At 47.5% G+C, this 23,826-nt stretch overlaps 1 long non-coding RNA gene and 3 other non-coding genes across 4 annotated transcripts in view; 2 read left to right on the forward strand and 2 right to left on the reverse strand.

Annotated features, from left to right (window-relative positions):
* Positions 1-23,826, forward strand: part of LOC138267317 (uncharacterized) — a 56,094-nt gene that overhangs the window by 10,444 nt on the left and 21,824 nt on the right. Inside the window, exon 2 of the long non-coding RNA XR_011199776.1 lies at positions 7,166-7,233. This is a non-coding gene — a long non-coding RNA (uncharacterized lncRNA). The remainder of the gene's footprint in view (positions 1-7,165; positions 7,234-23,826) is intronic.
* Positions 7,807-7,880, reverse strand: TRNAN-GUU (transfer RNA asparagine (anticodon GUU)). Its single transcript has one exon. It is a non-coding gene; the product is annotated as a tRNA-Asn (tRNA).
* Positions 18,655-18,736, reverse strand: TRNAS-AGA (transfer RNA serine (anticodon AGA)). Its single transcript has one exon. It is a non-coding gene; the product is annotated as a tRNA-Ser (tRNA).
* On the forward strand, positions 20,110-20,183 carry TRNAT-AGU (transfer RNA threonine (anticodon AGU)). The gene has a single exon. It is a non-coding gene; the product is annotated as a tRNA-Thr (tRNA).

Genomic DNA, 23,826 nt, shown 5'->3' on the forward strand with positions numbered 1-23,826 from the left:
ACTTGCGGGGCTCGGACCAGGTTCTGTTACCCAGAATCCTTTGCAAACCTCAAAAAGTGGCTAAAAAAACAAGTTTTCCTCACATTTTGTTACAGAAAGTTCTGGAATCTGAGAGGAGCCACAAATTTCCTTCCACCCGGCGTTCCCCTAAGTCTCCCGATAAAAATGATACCTCACTTGTGTGGGTAGGCCTAGCGCCCGAGACAGGAAATGCCCCAAAACAGAACGTGGACACATCACATTTTTTCATAGAATACAGTGCCTACCTGTGGATTTTGGCCTCTAGCTCAGCCGGCACCTGGGAAAACCTAGCAAACCAGCACATTTTTGAAAACTAGAAACCCAGGGGAATCCAAGATGAGGTGACTTGTGGGGCTCGGACCAGGTTCTGTTACCCAGAATCCTTTGCAAACCTCAAAATGTGGCTAAAATAACACGTTTTCCTCACATTTCGGTGACAGAAAGTTCTGGAATCTGAGAGGAGCCACAAATTTTCTTCCACCCAGCGTTCCCCCAAGTCTCCCGATAAATATGATACCTCACTTGTGTGGTTAGGCCTGGTGCCTGCGACAGGAATAGATCACACAACGGTCAATGTTGGTCCTTACGTGAGGCAGCTGTTGACCCTGGGGTGATCCATTCCTGACACACGCACTAGGTGTAGGCACTCAAGTGGGGTAGTGTTTTTATCTGGACAGGTGAGGAGTCACTGGGTGGTAGGAATGTTGTGGATCCCAGCATATTCCTGTAGTTTGTGTGACAGAAATGCGAGAAAAATAGTTTTTTTTCAACATTTCAGCTTTGCAGGGTATTCTGGGTAAGAAAACTTTGGGGAATCCACACAAGTCACACCTCTGTGGACTCCCCCGAATGTCTAGTTTCCAGAAATGTTTGGGTTTAGTGAGTTTCTCTATATGGCCGCCGAATCCAGGACCAAAAACACAGGTGCCTGCCTTACAAAACCAGTTTGTTTTGCCATAGACAATTTTGATGTCTCCACAATATGATTTGGGTGGTGGAATTTGGGGCTGAACTAAATTGGTGAGCTCCCAAGAGAGCACTCTCTCTCTGCTTGCCGCCGCATTCACCTGCTCTCTGGGTTGGCCTAACCCACTATTACCCAGTTGCACGAACAGCTTGCGAAGGGACAGCAGGACTGTCCTCATCACCTCCCTCATAATGTACTGGAAGAGGAGTTTTCGAATGGGACTCCTCTGACTGAAAAATCACTCCCAGAGTCTGCGCCATTGTCCTATCCCTCAGATGCTGTCTCAGTATCTGATGTCTCAGTCTCTGATCCTATGTCAGAGCGGTCCTCTATAACCCGAGTGCAGGCAGCAGTCATCCATCAAGATGCCATCTCTGCTATTGGCTAAACTGTTGCTCTAAAACACTAGCCTACGTAGACAGTCACAAAATCGATGGTTGTGAGAAGGTAGCCTCTTTCTAGCCTTGTTACCCCCACTTTTGGCCTGTTTGTGAGTGTATGTCAGGGTGTTTGTCACTGTTTTCACTGTCTCACTGAGATCCTGATAGCCAGGCCTCAGTGCTCATAGTGAAAACACTATGTTTTCAGTATGTTTGTTATGTGTCACTGGGATCCTGCTGGTCAGGACCCCAGTGCTCATAGGTTTGTGGCCTATATGTATGTGTCACTGGGACCCTGTCACACAGGGCCCCAGTGCTCATAGGTGTGCATGTATATGTTCCCTGTGTGGTGCCTAACTGTCTCACTGAGGCTCTGCTAACCAGAACCTCAGTGGTTATGCTCTCTCATTACTTTCAAATTGTCACTAACAGGCTAGTGACCAATTTTACCAATTTACATTGGCTTACTGGAACACCCTTATAATTCCCTAGTATATGGTACTGAGGTACCCAGGGTATTGGGGTTCCAGGAGATCCCTATGGGCTGCAGCATTTCTTTTGCCACCCATAGGGAGCTCTGACAATTCTTACACAGGCCTGCCACTGCAGCCTGAGTGAAATAACGTCCACGTTATTTCACAGCCATTTTTCACTGCACTTAAGTAACTTATAAGTCACCTATATGTCTAACCTTTACCTGGTAAAGGTGAGGTGCAAAGTTACTTAGTGTGAGGGCACCCTGGCACTAGCCAAGGTGCCCCCACATTGTTCAGAGCCAATTCCCTGAACTTTGTGAGTGCGGGGACACCATTACACGCGTGCACTACATATAGGTCACTACCTATATGTAGCTTCACAATGGTAACTCCGAATATGGCAATGTAACATATCTATGATCATGGAATTGCCCCCTCTATGCCATCCTGGCATAGTTGGCACAATCCCATGATCCCAGTGGTCTGTAGCACAGACCCTGGTACTGCCAAACTGCCCTTCCTGGGGTTTCACTGCAGCTGCTGCCAACCCCTCAGACAGGCAGCTGCCCTCCTGGGGTCCAGCCAGGCCTGGCCCAGGATGGCAGAACAAAGAACTTCCTCTGAGAGAGGGTGTGACACCCTCTCCCTTTGGAAAATGGTGTGAAGGCAGGGGAGGAGTAGCCTTCCCCAGCCTCTGGAAATGCTTTCTTGGGCACAGATGTGCCCAATTCTGCATAAGCCAGTCTACACCAGTTCAGGGACCCCTTAGCCCCTGCTCTGGCACGAAACTGGACAAAGGAAAGGGGAGTGACCACTCCCCTGACCTGCACCTCCCCTGGGAGGTGTCCAGAGCTCCTCCAGTGTGCTCCAGACCTCTGCCATCTTGGAAACAGAGGTGCTGCTGGCACACTGGACTGCTCTGAGTGGCCAGTGCCACCAGGTGACGTCAGAGACTCCTTGTGATAGGCTCCTTCAGGTGTTGCTAGCCTATCCTCTCTCCTAGGTAGCCAAACCCTCTTTTCTGGCTATTTAGGGTCTCTGTCTCTGGGGAAACTTTAGATAACGAATGCATGAGCTCAGCCGAGTTCCTCTGCATCTCTCTCTTCACCTTCTGATAAGGAATCGACCGCTGACCGCGCTGGAAGCCTGCAAACCTGCAACATAGAAGCAAAGACGACTACTGCAACTCTGTAACGCTGATCCTGCCGCCTTCTCGACTGTTTTCCTGCTTGTGCATGCTGTGGGGGTAGCCTGCCTCCTCTCTGCACCAGAAGCTCCGAAGAAATCTCCCGTGGGTCGACGGAATCTTCCCCCTGCAACCGCAGGCACCAAAAAGCTGCATTACCAGTCCCTTGGGTCTCCTCTCAGCACAACGAGCGAGGTCCCTCGAATCCAGCGACTCTGTCCAAGTGACCCACACAGTCCAGTGACTCTTCAGCCCAAGTTTGGTGGAGGTAAGTCCTTGCCTCACCTCGCTAGGCTGCATTGCTGGGAACCGCGACTTTGCAGCTACTCCGGCCCCTGTGCACTTCCGGTGGAAATCCTTCGTGCACAGCCAAGCCTGGGTCCATGGCACCCTAACCTGCATTGCACGACTTTCTAAGTTGGTCTCCGGCGACGTGGGACTCCTTTGTGCAACTTCGGCAAGCACCGTTTCACGCATCCTCGTAGTGCCTGTTTCTGGCACTTCTCCGGTTGCTACCTGCTTCAGTGAGGACTCTTTGTCTTGCTCGATGTCACCTCTCTCTTTAGGTCCAATTTGCAACCTCCTGGTCCCTCCTGGGCCCCAGCAGCGTCCAAAAACGCCAAATGCACGATTTGCAGCTAGCAAGGCTTGTTGGCGTTCTTTCGGCGGGAAAACACTTTTGCACGACTCTCCACGGCGAGTGGGATCTGTCCACCAAAGGGGAAGTCTCTAGCCCTTTTCGTTCCTGCAGAAACCTCAGCTTCTTCTGTCCAGTCGAAGCTTCTTTGCACCCGCAGCTGGCATTTCCTGGGCATCTGCCCATCTCCGACTTGCTTGTGACTTTTGGACTTGGTCCCCTTGTTCCACAGGTACCCTAGATTGGAAATCCACAGTTGTTGCATTGCTGGTTTGTGTCTTTCCTGCATTATTCCTCTAACACGACTACTTTGTCCTTAGGGGAACTTTAGAGCACTTTGCACTCACTTTTCAGGGTCTTGGGGAGGGTTATTTTTCTAACTCTCACTATTTTCTAATAGTCCCAGCGACCCTCTACAAGGTCACATAGGTTTGGGGTCCATTCGTGGTTCGCATTCCACTTTTGGAGTATATGGTTTGTGTTGCCCCTATCCCTATGTTTCCCCATTGCATCCTATTGTAACTGTACATTGTTTGCACTGTTTTCTAAGACTATACTGCATATTTTTGCTATTGTGTATATATATCTTGTGTATATTTCCTATCCTCTCACTGAGGGTACACTCTAAGATACTTTGGCATATTGTCATAAAAATAAAGTACCTTTATTTTTAGTATAACTGTGTATTGTGTTTTCTTATGATATTGTGCATATGACACTAAGTGGTACTGTAATAGCTTCACACGTCTCCTAGTTCAGCCTAAGCTGCTCTGCTAAGCTACCATTATCTATCAGCCTAAGCTGCTAGACACCCTATACACTAATAAGGGATAACTGGGCCTGGTGCAAGGTGCAAGTACCCCTAGGTACTCACTACAAGCCAGTCCAGCCTTCTACAATGGTGTGTGTGAGATACGTGCAACAGTAGAGGCCACCTTACCTGCGCTTCTTCCCTCAATCAGCACGTACTTTCAAGACACTCAAAAAACACTTTGTCACATACCATTCGTCACAGTCTTTAGCACCTCCTGCGCCCAGTCCAACAATTATTATTGGTGCTCCCACTCCCTCCTCCTCGGATTCCCTCATTACCACCCAGCAAAAGTGCCCTTCATCTCTCCATAGACTTTACTAATGTACTCAGCTATTTACATAAAATACAGATGTGCTCTTTGCAGTAGGCATATAAATCTTCTGTGCTTCTTTATGGCACTAAAACTGCCACTAGACAAGTCGGACCCTTCTCCCCCCAGGGAAACCACACACATATTGACAAAAGTGATATATATATATGACAGCCAACCACCTGAAACTCAACTCAAGCAAAACCGAAATAATCCTCTTTGGCCCACACAAAAACACCTGGGACCCCCCCATGGTGGCCCACCACGCTAGGCCCTGCACCCACCCCCGCCAACCACGCATGCAACCTCAGCATCATCCTAGACTCCTCCCTCTCGATGACCCAACAAATCAACGCTCTTACCTCCTCATGCTTCAACAAACTCCGTATACTGAAAAACATTCAAATGGATCCCCACAGAGACCAGAAAAACTGTCACTCACGCACTCATCAGCAGCAGGCTTGATTACGGAAACGCCCTCTACGCCGGCACCACTCTAAAACTCAAGCGCAAACTACACGCATCCAGAACTCAGCAGCACGACTCATCCTCGACCTCCGCCGACACCAACACATCTCTCCACACCTCAAATCCCTCCACGGTCTCCCCATTGACAAAAGGATCACCTTCAAGATCCTCATCCTCGCACACAAATCACTCCACAACACAGGCCCTGCCTACCTCAACGAGAGTCACATTCCACACCCTCACACGAAACGTCCGCTCAGCTGACCTCTCTCTCGCCTCTGTCCCCCGCATCAAACACACCACCACCGGGGGCAGATCCTTCTCCTACATTGCACCCAAAACCTGGAACGCACTCACTACCCACCTTCGCAAGACCCAAAACCTACTTCTTTTCAGGAAGGGCCTCAAAACCTGGCTTTTTGAACAGTGAACCTCCCAGCCCCTTTCCCTCCCCCCGTCCTCCCCCCCCAGCGCCTTGAGACCCTCACAGGTGAGTAGCGCGCTTTATAAATCTCTTTGATACAGATCTACCTCTATATATATATATATATATATCTACATAGATAAATCTATAGATATATCCATGTACCTAGATATGTCTATCTACATAGATATATACATAGATATATACATATATTTTTTTTTAGTAGTTGTATGGTTTCCTTGGGGGCCAAAATGGCCCCCAGGGAAACCCTACAACATCTAAAAAAAAATTGCCCCCACAGGGGGTCACCCTGCCCACGGGCGACCCCCTGTCATTTCATTTTTTTTTTTTTAAATCCCCTGGGGGGGGGGCACGATCGCGCCCCCCCCCCCCCCCAGGGGGCTCCTACCTTTTTAAAAAAAAAAAAATTATGCCGGGGGGGCGGCCCATTTTCCGGGGTGGCCGCCCCCCAAAAGTGAAATCCCTGGTGTCTAGTGGGGTTTCCTGGCCCCCGATCGCAGCTGTGCTGCGATCGGGGGCCAGGAAACCGTTTCAGAAGGCCTTGTAAGAAAGGGGAGACTCTCCCCTTTCTTACGAGGCCTTCTGAAACTGTTTCTGGCCCCCGATCGCAGCACAGCTGCGATCGGGAGCCAGAAACAGTTTCAGAAGGCCTCGTAAAAAAGGGGAGAGTCTCCCCTTTCTTACAAGGCCTTTTCAAAGTGTTTCCTGGCCCCCCCGATCGCAGCTGTGCTGCGATCGAGGGAGCCAGGAAACCTGAAAGTGTTTCCTGGCCACCGATCGCAGCACAGCTGCAATCGGGGGCCAGGAAACACTTTCAGGAAGGCCTCGTAAGAAAGGGGAGACTCTCCCCTTTCTTACGAGGCCTTCCCGAACGTGTAAAAGGCCGTTTTCCCCATCAAAGCAGGAAGCGGACGCAAGGCTGCTTCCTGCTTTGATGGGGAAAACACCTTTGCAACGTCAGCGCGCCTCGCGGTGCGCTGACGTCACAAAGGGGCGGGGGGAGACACGGTAGCTTCCGTGTCTCCCCAGGGAAGAAAAAAAATAAAAATAAAATCCTCGGGTGCGACGCACCCGAGGATTTATTAATGCCCTTCCTGGTGTCGGCCACTGGTCGTGACCCGCACCAGGGAGGGTGTGTGGGCGTCGGCCAGTGGCCGACGCCCGCACCTAAGTGGTTAAGAATAAAAATAAAATCTGTTGTGCAAAAATAAGCACATTAAACACCTGTTAGATATTTGTTTTGAACAGATATTAGAAACAGTCCAATTAATACATGTCGTATTTTTTATTTCTTTTTTAAAGCTGCAGTAGCTCATAGTGTGTAGAAACATGCAGAAAGATTTTAGCTTTTCTCCAACTATTTAAGGAATGCATAAAATAAACGTTCTCTCTGCTTGTCAATGTAAGCTAAGACAATGAGCAAAAGATGATCAACCTTCTCTTTTTACTTGCCTTAAACAGCTGTTTCAGTTATGCTCTATGACCAGGCCTGCCTTTCACCTTGGCTGCTGGCTCTGTGGCATTGTGAGGTCAGTACTTAACGGTGATAACTCAAAAACTTTAATTCTGCCATCTTTTCTTCACGTCACAAGTCGCCCATTGGAAAGAAATTAGAGAAAGGCAAAGGATAAAGGGATTACAGAATCCCATGTCATATAATGTAATTGGTGCTCATATAAAGTGCTCTCATATCTTCGGGTCAAGTTTGCGCTATATATAACAACAACACAAATATATACATAAATATATAGCAATTTATTTCCGCTTTTGGACACCTTGAACAAGGTTGTCAGCCCCACTTTCACTAATTGTAATGGACTGCTCACTGCTCATTGTCGTGGCGCATGCGCCTTCCTGTGCGTGTGGAGTATTGCATCACACGTCTGTTTGCCAGGTGTGTGCTGGGCACTCTGCCACCAGCAACTGCAACATACCATTCTTAACTGGCAAAGGAAACAGTGCAAGCGTTTCACATGACTAAGAAGGTTCTCAAGGCTTGCAGTTAAAATGAGTTAGAAACTTACTGTGCACTCCTTTATTATGCCGATTTTGGCATTTTCGCCGATTACGCTAATGAATAAATAACAGGAAATAAAACTGCACGTCCCTGGGTGGGCTTGAACCACCAACCTTTCGGTTAACAGCCGAACGCGCTAACCGATTGCGCCACAGAGACGGATGTTCACTGCTTTCTACACTATTTGAAAAGTATATTCCTGAGCTAATGTTGTCGCCGGGTACAGTGGATATGTAAGATGAGATTTAGAACACAGCGTTAGTAAAACAGAGTAAGATGAACGGGTTCATCACATGTTTCTTCCATTCCAGTGGCCGCTCTCTCCCCTCTGCTGCCTCGTTCATGTATACTCAATATCTCCAGCTCACGCTGCTCGGCTCTCCCTTCATTATCTCTCTTTTACTAATACAACGTTTTAGGTTAGTTTTCGGACTAATTCTTCGTTCCTGGACCAGCTTTGGATAAGGAAACCCTGCAACAGTGTCACTTTCTTGAGAAAAATCGGACAATGTGTCTGGGCTGAGGGAACCGCAACAGCACCTCAGACAAAAAGAAACAGCAACAATCTGTCGAATAGTGGAAAACTTCATCAAAGTATCAAGGTTAATGGAACTGTAACAACATCTGAGACAAGATAAAACTGCTACACTGTTGGAAAGTAGAAAACTGCAACAACGTTTCAGCTAGAGGAAACTGTAACAAAGCGTCCCACAACAAACTGTATCAACCTTTAGAACAAGAAGAAACTGTAACAAAGACTCAAGACACAGAAAACTGTAACAAAGTCCAACAAAGAAGAAACTAACGAATCCTCAGGCAACAGCAAACTGTAGCAAAGTAAAGACAAGGGAAAGAAACTGCACCAACATCTCAGACTAGAGGAAACTGTAACAAAAGGCTCACACAAGAAAACCCATCCCAGACAAGAGGAAACAGTAACAAAGGCTCATACAACAGGAAACTGGAATCACACCTCAGAAAGGAGGACACTACGATGTTCACACCAGCTGCACTGTCAGAAACAAGCAGATATTTTTATCTGTTTTCCATTGCCCCTTAAATTGCTTTTTAGGCGGGCAGCAGTTGGGGTGTAGGGGAAGCAGCCTAAACCACAACTCCTAACAACGAGGGTCAGGATCCACGAAAGCGGAATAACACTTTCATGAATAACGACCCTGCTTTCCTCTGCCTTAAACACACATGTCCAGAACAACGAACATGCGTGGTTAAGGCAGAGGAAAACAGACTCAGGATCGGAGAAGACGTGGTCAGGTAAGTGGGACTGGGTAGGGTTGGTGGGTAGTTTTAGGGGTAAGAGATGGGGGTCATGGTAGTTTTAGTTTTTTAGGGGTGGGGGTCGAGGTAATTTTAGGTTATAATGGCAGATGTGGGGTTGGGGTAGTTTTAGGGGCAGGGTGGGGGGCTAGCTCAGCCGGCACCTAGGGAAACCTACCAAACCTGTGCATTTCTGAAAACTAGAGACCTAGGGGAATCCAAGGAGGGATGACTTGCGGGGCTCGGGCCAGGTTCTATTACCCAGAATCCTTTACAAACCTCAAAAAGTGGCTAAAAAAACAAGTTTTCCTCACATTTCGGTGACAGAAAGTTCTGGAATCTGAGAGGAGCCACAAATTTCCTTCCACCCGGCGTTCCCCTAAGTCTCCCGATAAAAATGATACCTCACTTGTGTGGGTAGGCCTAGCGCCCGAGACAGGAAATGCCCCAAAACAGAACGTGGACACATCACATTTTTTCATAGAATACAGTGCCTACCTGTGGATTTTGGCCTCTAGCTCAGCCGGCACCTGGGAAAACCTAGCAAACCAGCACATTTTTGAAAACTAGAAACCCAGGGGAATCCAAGATGAGGTGACTTGTGGGGCTCGGACCAGGTTCTGTTACCCAGAATCCTTTGCAAACCTCAAAATGTGGCTAAAATAACACGTTTTCCTCACATTTCGGTGACAGAAAGTTCTGGAATCTGAGAGGAGCCACAAATTTTCTTCCACCCAGCGTTCCCCCAAGTCTCCCGATAAATATGATACCTCACTTGTGTGGTTAGGCCTGGTGCCTGCGACAAGAATTGATCACACAACGGTCAATGTTGGTCCTTACGTGAGGCAGCTGTTGACCCTGGGGTGATCCATTCCTGACACACGCACTAGGTGTAGGCACTCAAGTGGGGTAGTGTTTTTATCTGGACAGGTGAGGAGTCACTGGGTGGTAGGAATGTTGTGGATCCCAGCATATTCCTGTAGTTTGTGTGACAGAAATGCGAGAAAAATAGTTTTTTTTCAACATTTCAGCTTTGCAGGGTATTCTGGGTAAGAAAACTTTGGGGAATCCACACAAGTCACACCTCTGTGGACTCCCCCGAATGTCTAGTTTCCAGAAATGTTTGGGTTTAGTGAGTTTCTCTATATGGCCGCCGAATCCAGGACCAAAAACACAGGTGCCTGCCTTACAAAACCAGTTTGTTTTGCCATAGACAATTTTGATGTCTCCACAATATGATTTGGGTGGTGGAATTTGGGGCTGAACTAAATTGGTGAGCTCCCAAGAGAGCACTCTCTCTCTGCTTGCCGCCGCATTCACCTGCTCTCTGGGTTGGCCTAACCCACTATTACCCAGTTGCACGAACAGCTTGCGAAGGGACAGCAGGACTGTCCTCATCACCTCCCTCATAATGTACTGGAAGAGGAGTTTTCGAATGGGACTCCTCTGACTGAAAAATCACTCCCAGAGTCTGCGCCATTGTCCTATCCCTCAGATGCTGTCTCAGTATCTGATGTCTCAGTCTCTGATCCTATGTCAGAGCGGTCCTCTATAACCCGAGTGCAGGCAGCAGTCATCCATCAAGATGCCATCTCTGCTATTGGCTAAACTGTTGCTCTAAAACACTAGCCTACGTAGACAGTCACAAAATCGATGGTTGTGAGAAGGTAGCCTCTTTCTAGCCTTGTTACCCCCACTTTTGGCCTGTTTGTGAGTGTATGTCAGGGTGTTTGTCACTGTTTTCACTGTCTCACTGAGATCCTGATAGCCAGGCCTCAGTGCTCATAGTGAAAACACTATGTTTTCAGTATGTTTGTTATGTGTCACTGGGATCCTGCTGGTCAGGACCCCAGTGCTCATAGGTTTGTGGCCTATATGTATGTGTCACTGGGACCCTGTCACACAGGGCCCCAGTGCTCATAGGTGTGCATGTATATGTTCCCTGTGTGGTGCCTAACTGTCTCACTGAGGCTCTGCTAACCAGAACCTCAGTGGTTATGCTCTCTCATTACTTTCAAATTGTCACTAACAGGCTAGTGACCAATTTTACCAATTTACATTGGCTTACTGGAACACCCTTATAATTCCCTAGTATATGGTACTGAGGTACCCAGGGTATTGGGGTTCCAGGAGATCCCTATGGGCTGCAGCATTTCTTTTGCCACCCATAGGGAGCTCTGACAATTCTTACACAGGCCTGCCACTGCAGCCTGAGTGAAATAACGTCCACGTTATTTCACAGCCATTTTTCACTGCACTTAAGTAACTTATAAGTCACCTATATGTCTAACCTTTACCTGGTAAAGGTGAGGTGCAAAGTTACTTAGTGTGAGGGCACCCTGGCACTAGCCAAGGTGCCCCCACATTGTTCAGAGCCAATTCCCTGAACTTTGTGAGTGCGGGGACACCATTACACGCGTGCACTACATATAGGTCACTACCTATATGTAGCTTCACAATGGTAACTCCGAATATGGCCATGTAACATGTCTATGATCATGGAATTGCCCCCTCTATGCCATCCTGGCATAGTTGGCACAATCCCATGATCCCAGTGGTCTGTAGCACAGACCCTGGTACTGCCAAACTGCCCTTCCTGGGGTTTCACTGCAGCTGCTGCTGCTGCCAACACCTCAGACAGGCAGCTGCCCTCCTGGGGTCCAGCCAGGCCTGGCCCAGGATGGCAGAACAAAGAACTTCCTCTGAGAGAGGGTGTGACACCCTCTCCCTTTGGAAAATGGAGTGAAGGCAGGGGAGGAGTAGCCTCCCCCAGCCTCTGGAAATGCTTTCTTGGGCACAGATGTGCCCAATTCTGCATAAGCCAGTCTACACCGGTTCAGGGACCCCTTAGCCCCTGCTCTGGCACGAAACTGGACAAAGGAAAGGGGAGTGACCACTCCCCTGACCTGCACCTCCCCTGGGAGGTGTCCAGAGCTCCTCCAGTGTGCTCCAGACCTCTGCCATCTTGGAAACAGAGGTGCTGCTGGCACACTGGACTGCTCTGAGTGGCCAGTGCCACCAGGTGACGTCAGAGACTCCTTGTGATAGGCTCCTTCAGGTGTTGCTAGCCTATCCTCTCTCCTAGGTAGCCAAACCCTCTTTTCTGGCTATTTAGGGTCTCTGTCTCTGGGGAAACTTTAGATAACGAATGCATGAGCTCAGCCGAGTTCCTCTGCATCTCTCTCTTCACCTTCTGATAAGGAATCGACCGCTGACCGCGCTGGAAGCCTGCAAATCTGCAACATAGTAGCAAAGACGACTACTGCAACTCTGTAACGCTGATCCTGCCGCCTTCTCGACTGTTTTCCTGCTTGTGCATGCTGTGGGGGTAGCCTGCCTCCTCTCTGCACCAGAAGCTCCGAAGAAATCTCCCGTGGGTCGACGGAATCTTACCGCAGGCACCAAAAAGCTGCATTACTGGTCCCTTGGGTCTCCTCTCAGCACAACGAGCGAGGTCCCTCGAATCCAGCGACTCTGTCCAAGTGACCCCCACAGTCCAGTGACTCTTCAGCCCAAGTTTGGTGGAGGTAAGTCCTTGCCTCACCTCGCTAGGCTGCATTGCTGGGAACCGCAACTTTGCAGCTACTCCGGCCCCTGTGCACTTCCGGTGGAAATCCTTCATGCACAGCCAAGCCTGGGTCCACGGCACTCTAACCTGCATTGCACGACTTTCTAAGTTGGTCTCCGGCGACGTGGGACTCCTTTGTGCAACTTCGGCGAGCACCGTTTCACGCATCCTCGTAGTGCCTGTTTCTGGCACTTCTCTGGGTGCTACCTGCTTCAGTGAGGGCTCTTTGTCTTGCTTGACGTCCCCTCTCTCTTTAGGTCCAATTTGCGACCTCCTGGTCCCTCCTGGGCCCCAGCAGTGTCCAAAAACGCCAAATGCACGATTTGCAGCTAGCAAGGCTTGTTGGCGTTCTTTCGGCGGGAAAACACTTTTGCACGACTCTCCCTGGCGAGAGGGATCCGTCCACCAAAGGGGAAGTCTCTAGCCCTTTTCGTTCCTGCAGAAACCTCAGCTTCTTCTGTCCAGTCGAAGCTTCTTTGCACCCGCAGCTGGCATTTCCTGGGCATCTGCCCATCTCCGACTTGCTTGTGACTTTTGGACTTGGTCCCCTTGTTCCACAGGTACCCTAGATTGGAAATCCACAGTTGTTGCATTGCTGGTTTGTGTCTTTCCTGCATTATTCCTCTAACACGACTACTTTGTCCTTAGGGGAACTTTAGTGCACTTTGCACTCACTTTTCAGGGTCTTGGGGAGGGTTATTTTTCTAACTCTCACTATTTTCTAATAGTCCCAGCGACCCTCTACAAGGTCACATAGGTTTGGGGTCCATTCGTGGTTCGCATTCCACTTTTGGAGTATATGGTTTGTGTTGCCCCTATCCCTATGTTTCCCCATTGCATCCTATTGTAACTATACATTGTTTGCACTGTTTTCTAAGACTATACTGCATATTTTTGCTATTGTGTATATATATCTTGTGTATATTTCCTATCCTCTCACTGAGGGTACACTCTAAGATACTTTGGCATATTGTCATAAAAATAAAGTACCTTTATTTTTAGTATAACTGTGTATTGTGTTTTCTTATGATATTGTGCATATGACACTAAGTGGTACTGTAATAGCTTCACACGTCTCCTAGTTCAGCCTAAGCTGCTCTGCTAAGCTACCATTATCTATCAGCCTAAGCTGCTAGACACCCTATACACTAATAAGGGATAACTGGGCCTGGTGCAAGTACCCCTAGGTACTCACTACAAGCCAGTCCAGCCTTCTACAATGGTGTGTGTGAGATACGTGCAACAGTAGAGGCCACCTTACCTGCGCTTCTTCCCTCAATCAGCACGTACTTTCAAGACACTCAAAAAACACCTTGTCACATACCATTCGTCACAGTCTTTAGCACCTCCTGCGCCCAGTCCAACAATTATTATTGGTGCTCCCACTCCCTCCTCCTCGGATTCCCTCATTACCACCCAGCAAAAGTGCCCTTCATCTCTCCATAGACTTTACTAATGTACTCAGCTATTTACATAAAATACAGATGTGCTCTTTGCAGTAGGCATATAAATCTTCTGTGCTTCTTTATGGCACTAAAACTGCCACTAGACAAGTCGGACCCTTCTCCCCCCAGGGAAACCACACACATATTGACAAAAGTGATATATATATATGACAGCCAACCACCTGAAACTCAACTCAAGCAAAACCGAAATAATCCTCTTTGGCCCACACAAAAACACCTGGGACCCCCCCATGGTGGCCCACCACGCTAGGCCCTGCACCCACCCCCGCCAACCACGCATGCAACCTCAGCATCATCCTAGACTCCTCTCTCTCGATGACCCAACAAATCAACGCTCTTACCTCCTCATGCTTCAACAAACTCCGTATACTGAAAAACATTCAAATGGATCCCCACAGAGACCAGAAAAACTGTCACTCACGCACTCATCAGCAGCAGGCTTGATTACGGAAACGCCCTCTACGCCGGCACCACTCTAAAACTCAAGCGCAAACTACACGCATCCAGAACTCAGCAGCACGACTCATCCTCGACCTCCGCCGACACCAACACATCTCTCCACACCTCAAATCCCTCCACTGTCTCCCCATTGACAAAAGGATCACCTTCAAGATCCTCATCCTCGCACACAAATCACTCCACAACACAGGCCCTGCCTACCTCGAGAGTCGCATTCCACACCCTCACACGAAACGTCCGCTCAGCTGACCTCTCTCTCGCCTCTGTCCCCCGCATCAAACACACCACCACCGGGGGCAGATCCTTCTCCTACATTGCACCCAAAACCTGGAACGCACTCACAACCCACCTTCGCAAGACCCAAAACCTACTTCTTTTCAGGAAGGGCCTCAAAACCTGGCTTTTTGAACAGTGAACCTCCCAGCCCCTTTCCCTCCCCCCGTCCTTCCCCCCCCAGCGCCTTGAGACCCTCACAGGTGAGTAGCGCGCTTTATAAATCTCTTTGATACAGATCTACCTCTATATACATATATATATATATATATATATATATATATATATATCTACATAGATAAATCTATAGATATATCCATGTACCTAGATATATCTATCTACATAGATATATACATAGATATATACATATATTTTTTTTTTAGTAGTTGTATGGTTTCCTTGGGGGCCAAAATAGCCCCCAGGGAAACCCTACAACATCTAAAAAAAAATTGCCCCCACAGGGGGTCACCCTGCCCACGGGCGACCCCCTGTCATTTCATTTTTTTTTTTTTTAAATCCACTGGGGGGGGGTACGATCGCGCCCCCCCCCCCCCCAGGGGGCTCCTACCTTTTTAAAAAAAAAATAAATTATGCCGGGGGGGGGGGCGGCCCATTTTCCGGGGGGGGGCGCCCCCAAAAGTGAAATCCCTGGTGTCTAGTGGGGTTTCCTGGCCCCCGATCGCAGCTGTGCTGCGATCGGGGGCCAGGAAACCGTTTCAGAAGGCCTTGTAAGTAAGGGGAGACTCTCCCCTTTCTTACGAGGCCTTCTGAAACTGTTTCTGGCCATGTTTCCACAAAGGAGAAGGGAGAAGATAATCCAATGTAGCATTTCTAGCGGTAAAACTTTGTCCTGGCAAGTGTTTGGAGTGTCATGAGTCGCTGTTTTCTAATTGGCTCATTTCAGAGTCACTATCGGCGTCACTGCTGAGCGCATCATAATATAGCAGACCTGATATTGTTGATTCAGAGTAGCAGAGTGGCACAGCTGAAGCGTGCTGGTCCCATAACCCAGAGGTCGATGGATCGAAACCATCCTCCGCTAGAGTTTTCTCGGCTTCTTTTTTTTTATTTTATTCCAATCGGGGTTCATGGTTAAATATTTGCGCTCTTCAGTTGTATTTTTTCTTTGGATATATTTTTAAATTACTTTTATTTTTCCCTGAACAAGCACCATTTCTAAATGTGCAGCTTGCTGCGGGAACAGTTGTGCCCACAGAGCACTAAACTGAGAAGCAGTAGAAGGGCGTTAAGAAAAGATCTAAGAGCACGAGATGTTTGCAGTAAATACACCATAATGTGCTCTAGGCTGCAGCTCAACGCCTGTTCAAAAGGGTTCACTGATAACACAACACTATGAGAAACTAACACTTCTTTAAAACAAACAGGGGCGGCTCATCCATAGGGAGACGGCCATACCACCCCAGTTTGGACCCAGCCATATGGAAATCAGTCTTGACCCTGTTCCCCATGAAACAGTCCAGCCGGAACTGCCAGGCCAGGTCATCCCTGGACTGGAAACAAGCATCCTGGGACCAGATTCAGGGTATCACCCCTCCTCAGCCAGGAACAGGGTCCAGACTGATTTGCATATGGCTAGGTCCAAACTGGGGTGGCATGGTGAGCAAAAGAATTGATGGATCTAACCCAGATCTGTGACTGGGGGTGAATGTTTGATTGGTTCCGCATTCTGTCCATCATTTGTGTTTTCTTTGCAATTTTAGTTTAGCAACACACACAGCATTTTGTTCCCTTGACTCCTGTTTTCAGAATCTTTTTGTTTGTCTTTCCTAAAAAACAATGAACAGATGATGGCACGTTCGTTTCTAAACACACGGCATTCACACTCAAATGTTGACATTTTAAATTTCAGTCCCTTCTGGACACTGATATTAGTAGCAGCGCATTATATTTTTCTATTGCCTCAGCTCGGGATTTCAGAATGTTCTGTTTTGTTTTTCTCTTCTTCTTGCACTGGTGGTGAAATGTATTTGTATGTTTATCTTTTTCTAAAGCACACCTTTACTTTAGAATCATGGGTGTTATGTTCTTGTTTTTATTAAAGAGTTTGGGCCCTCTTACACGTGGTTATGGCTGCTCACAGCGGCAGATGCACAACCATTCAGCTATCTCACTCAGTGGTGGTGCATGCAGTGAGAATTATAAAATACAAACCTCTAAATTAATATTTTTCTCTACAACATTTATGTTGCTTCTCAGTGTTGCCCTTGGGATATTTATTTAATTCATGGCACGCTCTCAGCAGCAGGCTCCCTACACACTGAGCTACCTCGCTCACTGGTGGTGCAATGTATATGTATGTTTATCTTTTTTTTTTTAAAGCACACCTTTTCTTTCAGATTGTTGGTGTTTTGCTCTTGTTTTATTAAAGACTTTAGACCCTCTTTACACGTGGCTGTGTCTGCTCGCAGTGGCAGATGCACTACCATTCAGCTATGTCACTCAGTGGTGGCACAGGCCATGAGTCTTCATAACTTACCAACCTCTAAATTAATATTTATTCATACAACATGTATGGTGCACCTCAGTGTTGCACCTGGAGTATTTATTGCATTCATTGCGCACTCTAAGCAGCAGGTGCTCCACACACTGAGCTACCTTGCTCACTGGTGCTGCAATGTATTACCGCTCATGATCTTACTTTGGCCTTCTCTTTTTATTTGTATTTATATTATTTTAATCCTACAGCATAACTCTTTTTGGGTGTGTGCTATTTAAAGGGTCTTGTTATTATTTATAGATGCTACGGAAACTTAGAGTGACATGTGCATTAGTCGTCCTTTTTGTATCATTCTTTTAATTTGTTTTTTTATTTCAGTGCTCTTGTTGTTTTTCCACCACTGCAAGGCGCTCCAGGAACAAGCAGTGATGAATGAAGGTGACCCTTACCCCAGTGGCTTCATTTAGGGTGACTCTAGTCTGTTCGGCCGGGGCTCACAATGAGCTTTGCTGTCGGCTACTAGGTTAGAAGGGAGCTGCTCCGGTTATTGGTTTTACAAAAACTTTCTGAGCATTGGGAAGTGTGTGTACAGTTTAATCAATTTCACTGAATGAATGCTCCTTGGAGAGGAAATGTTTTTACATATTTTAGTGGGTACGGTTGCTGTTGTGCATCATATTTGAATAGTATGTAGGGAAGTTAAATATTCAGACAGGGATTCCAATTGTAAATACATTTGGGTTCAGGGCAGAAGCAGGAGGTTTCAGTCACTCATTGTGGGGCAGGAAGCTTTATTTTGTCTCTTTCTATTTCACTTGGATGTAAATCGTTCACACTTCTCCATGTTTTGTCGGTGCTACAGTGTGGAGATAATCCTGCTGTGACGAGGCACAAGGATCAAAGGCTGTGTGTCTAGGTTTTAGTTTGGATTCTCATATGGGCCTGTAATTAGGATACTTACAAAGGGAAACTGGGGAAAAGTAATATTGCAAACAAGATAGGCATTACTGTTGTTTTTAAACACACACAGCACTCGCGCTTAGATGTTGGCATTTTAAGTTTTGTTCTCTTCTGGGCATTTATGCTAGTTGTGGCACAATCACTTTTCTTTTGCATAGTCCTGGAAAAATCCCATTAAGAAGTCCAAAACACGGAACCAGCCCTTAATCCTAGCAATGGGGCCCTCGAACCATGTCATTTTTATACCAGCGACACTCATGATGAATATAAAAGGAATATATTTTAGGCTGCATCTGTTCTGCTCAGCGCTGTCAATGCCCCTGGTCATGTGCTGTTGATATATTTGGGTCAGAAGGCAAACCAGGTACCGTATAATCCGTGGCACACGACTCGTTTTAGGCGTGAGTACTGTGGGATACTGGATCTCATTAATAATGAAAAAGTGAAGCATGAGAACATTTATGTAAAATAAACCGTAGTCGGCAGGATTTGAACCTGCGCGGGGAGACCCCAATGGATTTCTAGTCCATCGCCTTAACCACTCGGCCACGACTACTGATGTTCCATAGATGAAACTTCTTCTCTGCTGTAGCGGATTAGCTGCGCCACACACACCTCCTGCAACACAATTCAGATGTTTTATGAGGGGCAGAGCAGAGAATTGTGGGTTAAAGGGAACACCTTCCGGTTTGGAAAGTATAAACGGTGTACTGAAGGGCATCATAGAAACAAGTCCAGCAAGTGACCAAGGTCTGGGGAGGGGAGGGGCTGCAGAAACATGGTGCAGGAAGTAAAGGGTTAGGGACTCAGAGCCTAATGTGTGACAGCGGCGGTATGGAAGGAGCTCGGGTGTGCGGAGAATGTGCAGCACACTGAGCATGCGCGGTGCTGCCGAGCAGAGGTCAGTCTTTTTCTGGGGCATAAAAGGGCAGGCGGGGTGTGGAACGATTCTAGTCTTCAGTCCATCTTTCCCTGGAGTTGCTCATCCTGCGGTTCTTATGGTGAAGCGCCTTCAGTGCCATTCATTGTACAATGTACGTGTTTTATTATGATCGGTTCCTGGTATGTGCAAGTTATGCTTGAGCTCAGGATTGTTCCAGCGCCTCAATGCTCTGGCTAGTGAAATATGATGATGTGCAAATGCTTGACTCACAACCACAGGCAGACACTGTCGTGATGTGAGTAACCCGAGTAACCCACACTACACAGCAGATAACATGTGGCCGGTTAGTAGCTAATTATATTAGACATCGGGCCCGTTTTTTTCACTTTTTGCCTTTTTAGGTCATTTTATTAGCAAATTAACGTATGCAACTTAATCGCTTAAAGTAACAGCACATAGGGCTGTTGTTTATTCTTTTATACAAGTGATCTCTGGTGGCAGACGGTTTTACCAGAAACTCTTTATAGCCATTGATGGGTCACAGGACCCTCCTGTTGCTGTGACTCCAGCCTCCGCCATGTTTTCATGGGCCTCTCATAGTGCACGTTTTGAAGCGCTGTTTGAATCCGGGCTGCATGACCCTAGGCACTTTCACTCGGAGAGTGTCGAGTTTTAGATGGGGCGGCCAGAGGTCACGAGAGGTGTAGGAAGGAGCGCATGGGTTATGTAAGCCTTAGTTTAATTATATTGCTTACATTGGTAACCTTTATCATTGTACTCTAATATTGTTGTGTTTAATGTAAGTTTTGAGCACTTCGTCTACCCCTGTATGGCGTTCAAACATTTGAAAATAAGAACATATAGGTATGTATAGTGAGTGATAAGCATTTTTCATGACCTATTTTGTATTTTTTTTCCATTCCACTATCAGGATTTCTTCTCCGTCTTCTTTTTTGTTAGAAGGTAAAACAAAATAGCAAAAGTGTGAATACTGTGTACCTTTGACACTTACACCCTAATCTCTGTACAAAATCATAAATGCACAGGGCGTTGTGGCTTAGTTGGTTAAAGCGCCTGTCTAGTAAACAGGAGATCCTGAGTTCGAATCTCAGCAGTGCCTTTTAAAAAATAAAAATGTTTATTCTAGACCAATAAAACATACTGTTTTGAAATGAACAAAAATGTGTTGTCCGCTTACCCTGTTAATACTGTTTTTATAGTTGTCACAGGTAAACCATAATCCTCCTTGAAAGCTAAAAACACGTGTTGGTATTTAATTGAGCATCTGCTGTCCCCCCGACCACGATTGTCTTTGATTTTCAAATCCAGCCGGTGTGGCATTGTGAAGTGAAAACAATATCCCAAGCTGCACTCACATCATTGTACAGTCGGGACGGCATTAAAATTGGTGAGCCAAATACCAAGAGTGCATAATTCTGACTCGACATCGTGGCTCGTCTATGCACTACCAGACACTCCCTGCCTATGTATCTAAGTCTTGCATGTTCTTCCTTTCTCCCTGTTTTTCCTGTTTAGATCTTCACCCGTCTTACTGCTTTGCGTGTTTGACCCTGTCTTGCTCTTGGTGAATGTCTGCTGCAGAAACATAAGTTCTGGTTCCCGAAAATGAGTGCCGGTACGCCCAAGAGCCAACCACTAGCTCAAATTAAGCTCCAGAACCAGATAATTGCAGCACAGGCAGCCGCATTGCAAGCTTCCTCAAGAAAAGATGACCAGAAGTGGTGCACTATATTTTATCTTTAATCAAATTCAGTACAATATGAAGAGGAAGCAACTGACCAGCACTCCAACCCAGTTACGTAAGAAAAATTGAGGGGGGACGCTGCAAAGTTCATGGAGGGGGCTCCCTTTCAGACTCACTCAGGAGTTCTCAGGCGAGGGTCCTCTTCTGAGGGGGGCCCTAGAGCTTGCCCCCCGGCACCGCTGTGACCTTTGTTACACCCTTGCTTTAACCCTCTCACACTGCGCCTTGTTTTCTCATTCCTCAACCACCTGTTCCAGCATGGAATGCGGGGACATTCCATACGTATCTCATTCCCAGAGACAATACATTTCCATTATCTGAAAAGACTGTGGATAGACCAAAAGGGATGGAGGGGTGCAGAAGGAGCAGTAATAAAACCAACAGAAAACAAGCATTTTTACAACTGGACAGGGTGCACAGCACAAGTAAGGCCTTGTCTGGAGTTCTGGGTACATTTCTAAAGGGCTCCTTTGAAATAACCTGTCTAACCCTTGCTGCCTCCCCTGGTCATTTGATTTCCACTTTAGAGACCAATCTATCCTATTATGGCCAAACCTGTAGCCACTTCTGAAGTGTTGTGTCTAGTTCTGCAGAGACCTCTTAGGGTAATGAGCCAAGTATACAAAGTTCCATCTGTTGTTTTGGTAAAGTTTTCAAAACCTCTCCAGGAGCATTGATGCTACTTTTAAAGACTACGTCTGGGATAATTTATCCGGATCTGGTGGCCGCCTATGGTGTATTGTGTCTGCTACTGAAGGGTTTATCAATCACTCAATCTATCAATCAATTTGTAAAGTGCGCTACATACCTGTGAGGGTTTCAAGCGCTGGGGGGGGGGCATGGGGGGCTGCTACTGCTCGAAGAGCCGTCTTGAGGAGTTTTCTGAAGGAAAGACGGTCCTGGGTCAGTCGTAGATCCGGCTGGAGGGTGTTCCAGGTCTTGGCGGCGAGGTACGCGAATAATCTGCCGCCGGAAGATTTGCGTCGGATGCAGGGGATGGAGGCGAGGGCGAGGTTAGTGGAGCGGAGATGTCAGGTGGGGGTGTAGAAGTTGAGTCTGTTGTTCAGGTATGATGGTCAGGTGTTGTGGAGTGCCTTGTGTGCGTGGGTGAGGAGCTTGAAGGTGATCCTCTTGTTGACGGGGAGCTCTTAGGTGGGGGGTGATGTGGCAGTGGCGAGGGATGTTGAGGAGGAGTCGGGTGGAGGCATTTTGGATGCGTTGGAGGCGTTGCAGGAGTTTGGATGAGATACCTGTGTAGAGGGCGTTGCCGTAGTCGATTCTGCTGCTGACGAGGGCCTGGGTTACTGTTTTTCTTGTTAATGTTGGGATTCATTTGTAAACTCTGCGAAGCATGCAGAGGGTGTTGTAGCAGGAAGAGGAGATGGCACTGACCTGCTTTGACATGGAGAGTGAGGAGTCAAGGGTGAAGGCGAGGTTTTGTGCGCTGTCGGTGGGTGTCGGTGGGGGACCCAGCGTGGACGGCCACCATGAGTTGTCCCAGGCAGAGGGGGTACGCCCAAGGATGAGGACCTCTGTTTTGTCCGAGTTCAGTTTTAGCCGGCTGTCTCTCATCCAGTCGGCGATGGCTTTTAGGCCCTCGTGGAGGTTGGTTTTGGCGGTGTGCGGGTCCTTGGTGAGGGAGAGGATGAGTTGGGTGTCGTTGGCGTAGGAGATGATGTTGAGGTTGTGCTGGCGGGCCACTTCTACAAGGGGGCCATATAGATGTTGAACAGCATCGGGCTGAGGGATGAGCCCTGGGGTACGCCGCAAATTATGTTGAAGGCTTTGGATTGGTACAGGGGGAGGCGGACTCTTTGGGTTCTGCCGGCGAGGAAGGATGCGGTCCATTCGAGGGCTTGGTCCTGGATTCCTGCTGCTTGGAGCCGGGATTTTAGGGTGTGGTGACAGACAGTGTCAAAGGCGGCTGATAGGTCTAGGAGGACGAGGGCTGATATTTCTCCATTGTCGAGATGGCTTCTGATTTCGTCTGTAGCGGCAAGGAGGGCGGTTTCGGTGCTGTGGTTGCGTCTGAAGCCGGACTGCGAGGGGTTGAGGATGTTGTTGTCTTCGAGGTACTAAGTGAGCTGAGTGTTGACGATTTTCTCGATGCCCTTTGCCGGGAAAGGGAGCAGAGAGATTGGCCAGAAGTTTTTCAGGTCCTCAGGGTCCGCCTTTGGTTTCTTGAGAAGGGCGTTGATTTCGGCGTGTTTCCAGCTTTCCAGGAATCTTGCAGTTTCGAAGGAGATGTTGATGGCTTTCCGTAGGTGTGGTGCGATGGCTGTGTCTGCTTTGTTGAAGCAGACTGTTTATCTAGAGCATTGTGTCAGTTATCAAAGGTTGTTTTGGTATTTTGTATCCTGTCCTAATGACACCATGAAGTTTTTCTTCTTGCTCAAAGGCCACCACTTTCATGTTTCCAGTGCAGCAGATATCATCTTGTTCTTGAAGCCACGCCTGAAGTAGTGCGTCCAGTTGTAGTATTTGTTTTACTACTTTAGCCCATACTTACAGCGTTGTTTAGTTCTGACCGGTGCACTTGCAGTGTTGTTTTCAGTTTTGGAGCCAAACCCAGAGACTGTCTTCATTTGTGGATGCTGCATCCGGGGTGTTTATTTAATTCTAGAGGCTTCATCTGAAGTGTTCTGAGTGCTTAGAAAATTACGTAGTGTGTTGTGTCCAAATAAAAATCCTTCATCCATACCATTGTGTCAAGTTTTTAAGGCTAGATCTTTGGTATTGTGTTCAGTTATGGCTGCTTCAACTCAAGTTTTGTATCCAGTTCTAGAGGCTGCTTCTGAAATATTTTGACTGCCTTGGTACCCTCATCTGCAGGATTGTGTCAAGTGCCTCGCACCCCATTTGAAATATTGTGTCCAGTTCTTGATGCCTGACTTAGAATTTTGCTACAACTCTTTGAATGTTTGAGTACCACATCTTGCATATTGAGGTATTTCTGTAGGCCTCCCTGGAACATTGTGTTCCATTATGGTGGCAACAT

Source organism: Pleurodeles waltl, chromosome 12, assembly GCF_031143425.1.
Source record: "Pleurodeles waltl isolate 20211129_DDA chromosome 12, aPleWal1.hap1.20221129, whole genome shotgun sequence".
NCBI classification, from domain to species: domain Eukaryota; kingdom Metazoa; phylum Chordata; class Amphibia; order Caudata; family Salamandridae; genus Pleurodeles; species Pleurodeles waltl.